The sequence below is a fragment of the Schistosoma haematobium genome, chromosome 4 (assembly GCF_000699445.3).
Source record: "Schistosoma haematobium chromosome 4, whole genome shotgun sequence".
Taxonomy (NCBI): domain Eukaryota; kingdom Metazoa; phylum Platyhelminthes; class Trematoda; order Strigeidida; family Schistosomatidae; genus Schistosoma; species Schistosoma haematobium.
In genome coordinates this window covers 37,032,224-37,038,901 of record NC_067199.1, presented here as the reverse complement: position 1 = coordinate 37,038,901, position 6,678 = coordinate 37,032,224, and the positions used below count along the sequence as shown (strand labels likewise).

The 6,678-nt window shown below is 32.7% G+C and overlaps 1 protein-coding gene across 1 annotated transcript in view; it reads left to right on the top strand.

Annotated features, from left to right (window-relative positions):
* Positions 1-6,678, top strand: part of MS3_00007986 (uncharacterized protein) — a gene marked incomplete at its 5' end in the record, with an annotated part of 30,199 nt that overhangs the window by 7,265 nt on the left and 16,256 nt on the right. The window lies entirely within an intron of this gene.

Here is a 6,678-nt window from a genome sequence, read left to right as displayed (position 1 = left end):
GCTAATCATGTGATCACTGAATATTCAGACACAATCGGACATCACTTTCATCCAGTTGTGTCATTCTACAACATTAAGATTTCACCACCCGACCAGGGATCGAACTCAGTTCTTTCAGATATCATTATGCTGTCTTAAAACTTTAAACCATTGAGCTAATATTCAATAATTTACAAGTTTAGCTTCTAGTCAGAATAAAAACTAAAAAAATTTCAAAGATGGATTTTGGCTAGCACTGGAATCCAGAACGCGCATCTCGTCCTATTTGGGACTCTTCAGCTGTACCTTCGTCTCAGAGTTAATGCTCACTCTAAGACTAGAACCCAGTATCGTTCGGTTCAAACACCATCTTATTATCCACTTAGCTACTGAGTCCTGATAGACACCTGCTTGTGCAATGGGGTGAAGCTTAAATTCACTTGGTGTTGTTTTACTTGTATCTTCCCATTGTTATTTAGTACTGCAATTGATCACTCTTGTTGGCATATGTGCATTCTGTGCGAATCGCCTCGATTTATTCTTAAGTCATAAGCCTTATAACCAAAGATGGATAGTAGTGGAATCCAGGACACACGTTTCGTTCTATTTGGGACTCGTCAGCTTTATGTACCTCCATCTCAGATTTGTTTATAAAGCTTGTGACTTAAGAATAAATCGAGGCAATCTGTACAGGATATACATATACCAATAAGAGACTGATCAATTTCAGTCTTAAATAACAATGGGAAGATACAAGTAAAACAACACCAAATGAATTTTAAAAGAATTTCATCTGAATATAGTCACCTTCAGAATAGTAGTAGTAGTAGTAGTAGTAGTAGTAGTAATAGTAGTGGTGGTATTATTATTGTTATTAGTAGTAGTAGTAGTAGTGGTATTAGTAGTAGTAGTGGTAGTAGACAATGTTTAATCTGATTCTTTTATTTCCCTAATCATGTTTGATTCTTTTTTCCCTCTATATTGTTATTGTAAATATTCCAATGAAAACAATCTAATTTACCATACAAATATTTGTCTATTAACTACATCTTATTATGTATGGTAGAAATGTATATAACCTGATATTTTATTATAAATAATAATTGTGTTGATAGGGTAACATAAAATTCTGTGTACAGGTGTATGTCTATATAAGTTTTCTTTCTTATTGAACAATGTATGTTATTGAAATTTTTCATCAAGGATACACAACATGTATCTATGATAGATTATGATTATTATTCATATTAGTATGTGTTCAGGTGTTCCTATTAGACAGATGCTTTTGTACTGACATTTTCATACAAAGAAATTGATTAACACCTATGTATATATGGAGAAAGAGAGAGAGAGATGTACATTTTAGAATTAGTGTCGATTTTCATTTACAGTGACCTACTATTTATGTGTATACATGTGTAGATGTAGTTGTATTCTACTTTTAATACTACTACTAGTACTGGTACTACTACTACTACTACTACTACTACTACTTCATCACATATAACAAAACAATATTATAATAAGAGAAACACAAGGAAATAGTCATAACACATCATTAGATTAATGAAGCAATAGGTATATTCTCTTGGTTTTCCTCTTCTACTTAGTACTTCTTATAAAATGCATAGTAATTGAATGCTTTTGTTTAATATTATCAATGAAAGTATTGATGCGGTTCTTTTAGTTTGAAATTCATTTATAATTAAATGATGATGAAAATATTGCTGAATGTGATAAAAGAGAAGAAAAAATCCATTCAAATTATGTTTCATAATGGTTGGCCTGAACTTGAACTCATTATCAAAATAAAAGTGATCGTTCAAGGTATATAATACTAAAAGAATTTGCAAGGAGAAGTTACTAGATAGCAGTTATCTATTAAAAGTAATGTTGGAAAAGTCTTTGAATGCTTGTAATGTTAGTAGTAGTAATATGTAATAACAATTAGATGGTGGTTGGAGGTAGTCGACAGAAAACACTGGACCTAGGTTTCGTGCTACTTGGCACTCGTCAGCAAAGTGTACCTATAATCTTGAGAACTGGTGCTCCCTGACGGATTCGATCCTGTGTCACTCAGCATTCGATCTGCACTAAATAAGTACTTGCCACATGACATTGATCACGACCCAGTGATCAATCAATTGTGACTTTTATCAACTGCAACCCGATAACTGTAACGTATATTTGAAGATAATTTGACTCTCTCTAAACATCTGTATAAAATGATAGTCCTAATTCACACCATATGCATACTTCTTTTGTATTAGCTGTGCCATAATATCTGAAGGAGCTTGAAAGATCCTAAAAACACCCTAGACTATGCGCTGAATAACATTAGGTACGCTCAAAGTATAATACAAATTACCGATACAATTCACATCAAGAAGCGATGCTTCATTTAGCTTATATATTATGTTATATAGACTGTGTTTGTACAACAGATAAATTTATTAATCTTAAGGCTTTTAAGAACTAAATATATAGGAAATTTCCACCTAGCTCTTAATGAAATACAAGTTTCCTGTCATCCTATTTTGAATGTTCCGGCAATATTCCAAAATCTACTATTAATTTCTCAATGTAGGATAGGAAAAGTGTGCGTGAATTTTCGACCTACCTGTTTTTCGATTTACTGAGTGCATTGAATATCTATTACTTTAACGCTCATTCAATGAATGAATGCAACAAATAAGAACATAATTAATTACTAGAGTGTTCATTTCAAGTTCTGACATTCATTCTATTCACTTCTTTCATCCGGCAAGTCAAGATGTACTACACTAAAGTGTTCACAGAAGACATATGTTATGGTGGAAGAGACAACAAAAGTGGGGGACAATCGAATGTATTTAAATACAAACTTACAGGATCTCTTAGTAAAATATGAGAACCATGCAATAAATACTTCGTTTGCTAAATGTCATTCAATCGTCTCAGACTTAATTTTTCCTTCATTTCCACACCAGTCATTCTGTGTTCTCGTTCTATTTTCTCTTATCTTCCTAGCCTTCTGCATTCAGGTATTTCACTTTCTATTAGTGATAAATACTACTTATATCTGTCGACATCAGTAGCACACCATAATGTAACTAGGATTGGTTGATTAAAATAAAATCCCTAGTAAACAATATACTGTTATATGCATCCTTCACCAGGTAAATGAATGAAAAAATGCTAGATATTGGACTTATGATAAACACCGAAAAAAAGAACAGTTATCCTCACACGTTATAATAGCATATTATAACTACATTATTTCCCAATAAACATCATCAATGCATATGACAAATAAAAATGACAATTTCACTTTGTAACAGATCAAATAAACATTTAGAATCCATAAACTACTACATAAAAATTGTTTACCATTCTATCATATAAGAATAAATTATAAACACTTTCATTATTAGTATCAGAGAGGGTTTTTTGGATATTATAGTAATTTTAACGGTTAAGATCATGAGTTAATTGTAGATAGACCACTGTGGAAGACCTGGAAGCACTGGATGGATTAGTTAAATCAGTTGATTAATTGAAATTAGATATTAACACCATTGGATGCCGGCTCAATGGTCTGGAGTTTAAGCGTCCTCGCGCGAGACCGATAGATCCTGGGTTCAAATCTCCCGAGGCGGGATCACGGATGCGCACTGCCGAGGAATCCTACACTAGGACGAAACGGCAGTCCATTTCTTCCGGGTTTTCCATGGTGATCTAGCTTCAATTGACTCATGATTTCAACTATTAGAAATCTCATTATTGCTTATTGAAATATATAATAATTGATAAATGTTCTATACATTCTGGTCAGCGTTTTTTTAAGCGAGTTAGTTTTCTACGGGATGGAGTCGCTAACCCCATGCCCAACTCTCCTCCTTTACCCAGGCTTAGGAACGGCAGTAATCCTAGAAGAGCTACACGCAGTCTCCATACATTCTCCCTAAGTACATTCGAAATGAATTATATTTTTTTGTTTTGTTTAAATCTGTTAATAGATTTGTTTGAATTATTCAATTTTTCTTTGATTGACAGATTAAATTATTTAAATCAGTAAAAAAGATTTATCTTTTGTTCCAAACTCATTACAGTTAATTATGGGTGTTGATGAAATAACTATACATCTATTAAATATAGAAGAATAAGCAAATATATCACTGTAGGGACTGATTGAAATTGAGAATTATAAGTAAATTAATAAGTTTACAATGATAATTATCTAATTATAAAATCATATTTCAGTAGTTTGATAGTAGTATCATGATTATATATATATACGGATAGTGTGTAGTGAAGAGAATGATAACAGTGAGTGATTAGTATGGAAATGAAGGAACAATCAAGTCTGAGATAACTGATGGACATTTCGCAAATATAACTCTCTTCGGTAAATGCTGGATTTTCGTTATCATAATTATTTTATTTCATAAACTTTATAGTACATCATTTGATCTCTTATAGAGTATTCCACATTTGTGAAGAAAGATTTTGAGTCATCTCCGTTTTTTTTTCTTATGATATACAATGTCAGTGAAAGTTTTCATCGATCCCCTCAAAATTACAAATACATCTTAATGATGGGTGCTATATAAAACGAAACTTATGCCAAGAGTTTACTATCGACCACATTGAAACACCTAACATCTTACCATAGTGTATTCTATTTTGAATTGCTTAGATTAATGGTTTGATTACAATCTAATTGGTTGAATTCAATCAATGATAAACGATTAGACAAACATAGGGGTCTGTTTGAATATCTGAGCTACCTGTTCCTGCTATCTAGATATTTCAACAAGTTATCTGTTTTCTTGTTTGTTTTAACACATTATTATGTCTATTAATCCAATAACCTATCCAGGTATGTTTATGAAACATTTACAAACTTTCGCTGCACAAATTATAAAAAAGTACTATCACAGAAATCATGGAGGCTGGCATTATACATCGAAAAGAATATAAATTAATCAGATATCGATTCTTGAACTGCTATCACGTAACTGACGGTCATTCAGTATTTATCGTCAGGATCAATCAAGAAATAAGAAAAGGAAAAGTGTTGAAATACCTTCATTTGAGAATTCTATATCGTATGAAAAAGGGAATATTGAATAAAGCCAGTAACAATAATAATAATAATGGAAATGGTCATTAGTATCAGAAGGGGTTTTTGTGAAGATTGTAGTAATTTCAAGAGTTGAGATCATGAGTCAATTGAAGCTAGACCACCATGGAAAACCTAAAAGCACTGGATGGCTGTTTTGTCCTATTGTAGGACTCCTCAGCAGTGCACATCTACGACCCTGCCTCGCGGGATTCGAACTCAGGACCTATCGGTCTCGCTTCAGGCGCTAAACCAACTAGACCACTGAGCCGGCATCTATGGTGGTCTAGCTTCAATTGGCTCATGATCTCAACTCATGAAAAATGGTCATTATTTAGTGATCAGTCAATTCTAAGTACGTTGTCTACTTAGTGATAAGCATTAAAACTCCTGCCGAAATTTTAATAGAAACAAATTTAATGGAAAACAATTCATTGTAATACACATCTGAAAATAAGTCAGCTCTTATGGTTTACATTTATTTTCTTTCATTAACTTACTTATTTTTCCTTCCAACTCTAAAGAAATGTATCCAAGAAAATGAATTTTCTACATAAGAAGCTTCATATTTTGTTTACTCAACCAGTTCGACAAAAATTTATGGTAATTTATAGAAATTGTAGAAATGTTCTTAGTTTACACTGAGAACTAATTTTAGTCAGGCCTCCACTGAAAATCGGGAAGCACTCAATATTTGTTTTGTCCTAGTATGAGACTCCTGAGAAGTGTGCATCCATGACCTCATCATAAAGGGTCAAACTTAGAACATTCAGTCTCTGACGAAAATACTTAACCTCTAAACCAGTGAGCTGACATCAAACTATATACACATTTAACTTCAACCAATTCATGATACTGCGTGTTCATCTTCCATTACCTGAAGTGGATAACTGTCTCACGGTTGGTCGTACAATATCGTGATTGGTTAAAGTTAAATGTGTACATAGTTTGGTGTCAGCTTGTTGGTTTAAAAATTAAGCATTTACTTCAGAGACTGAATGTCCTAAGTTTGACCCTTTGCGGTGAAGTCGTGTATGCACACTTCTGAGGAGTCTTATACTAGGACAAAACAGATATTTACTGTTTTCTCGTTTTCATTAGAGACATAGCTAAAATTAGTTTTCCGTGAAAACTCTGAAAAAATTATCTGCTAAATGGAATTAAATATCGGTTACTTAGTTTGAATACAAAACATGAAACGTTTAATCGGCTTGTTATGATAAATGGTTTAAACTTTAAAATGTAATCGGAAGAAGATTAATGCTTATTAATGATTCCATCAAGCCCCCAACATCATTTTCCTGGTTAGTGGAAGTGCTTTACATTTTAGATCAATCTTCCCTACTTCTATGTCATTAATTCCCAACAACAAATTTAAACAGTACAGATATTATCATACTTGTTGTGTGTTGAAATCTCTGCTTTCGCAGCAATGTTTACATCCGAGCTGGAATTATTTTCTGTTGTACGAAATTAACAAACAACAAATCTGCTGGTACAGAGATTAGATGGATTTTAGATAACACTAGAATTTGGGACATAGATTTCCTTCGACTTGGGACTCACCAGATAGATGTACATAAATTCCATTGTTA